General features: G+C 38.6%; 1 protein-coding gene across 1 annotated transcript in view; it reads left to right on the forward strand.

Annotated features, from left to right (window-relative positions):
* The window catches only part of LOC101848972, a gene marked incomplete in the record, with an annotated part of 113,683 nt that overhangs the window by 40,675 nt on the left and 71,867 nt on the right, over positions 1 to 1,141 (forward strand).

Consider the following 1,141-nt stretch of genomic DNA (forward strand, 5'->3'; position numbering starts at 1 on the left):
AGGGAAGAAGAAGAAGAAGAAGAAGAAGAAGAAGAAGAAGAAGAAGAAGAAGAAGAAAAACTAGAAAAACAAGAGCAAGAACAAGACCTATTTAACCCCTTCATAAGGCTGACTGTACCGTGCGACATTTCCGTACCCCGGAGACCGACAGAACAAGTGGATACATCTTTGATGAGCTCTCGACGCCGCGTCAGACCACGACTTAATGCATTTTTAAAGGCCAGTCCGCCTGAAAAGTCGAAAACAATCTAATCTGTTCACACGTTAGAGTGTCGAGATTTTTCTCTTCAGCACTTCTCGAGATGAGACACTTCTAAAATTTCGCTGTGTTTATTCATTTATTAATTTTTTTTGCCCCCCCCCACCCACCAATCAGCCCCTTTATTGTTTTTACACTAACTTCAAAAGAAAAAAAATCTCCCCCCACACACAAAAACTTTTCCAAGGTGAGCAGTGGTCCGTCAGGTCTAATGAACAAACAACTGAACGTTCACGGCTGCAGTCTAAAAGACTGACTCAATCCCTCATCTCTGTTTACTTGTTTTTCCAATTTATCTGACAAAATTAAAGTTCTCTCTCCCTCCCCCAACAACCCCAAACTACACCTAAACAAAAATCAATGACGACCGGAAACGGGCGTATCTTGAAAATTGGTGAATTATTACTTTTTTAAATTGTGCATTTAGTATTCTTTGTATGTATATTATTTATGTGGTTAAATATCATGTATTATATTATATAATATTCTGTACATTTGCCATTGTCACCCAGATTTCCACAAGGAGATGAATAAAGTGTACTTCATTTCAATTGATCTTATTTTGTACAAAAGAAAAAACCTAAACAACAACAACAACAACAGCAACAACAACAGCAACAACAAAACAGCAACAACAGCAAAAACAACAACAACAACGACAACAACAGCAACAACAAAAGAAACCCAACAACAACAACAATCGCAACAACACAGAACATTACAGAAAATACCCTCTCACCCCTGAAAACATCCTGAAAAGGATTTTTTAATTAAAAAAAAATACCTCTCAACTCAACTCTGTCTCACTCATCCCTTCCCCCTCCCCACCCCGCCACAAACACACACACACACACACATACACACACACACACACACACACAC

This window comes from Aplysia californica, unplaced genomic scaffold (assembly GCF_000002075.1).
Source record: "Aplysia californica isolate F4 #8 unplaced genomic scaffold, AplCal3.0 scaffold00215, whole genome shotgun sequence".
In the NCBI taxonomy this organism is placed as follows: domain Eukaryota; kingdom Metazoa; phylum Mollusca; class Gastropoda; order Aplysiida; family Aplysiidae; genus Aplysia; species Aplysia californica.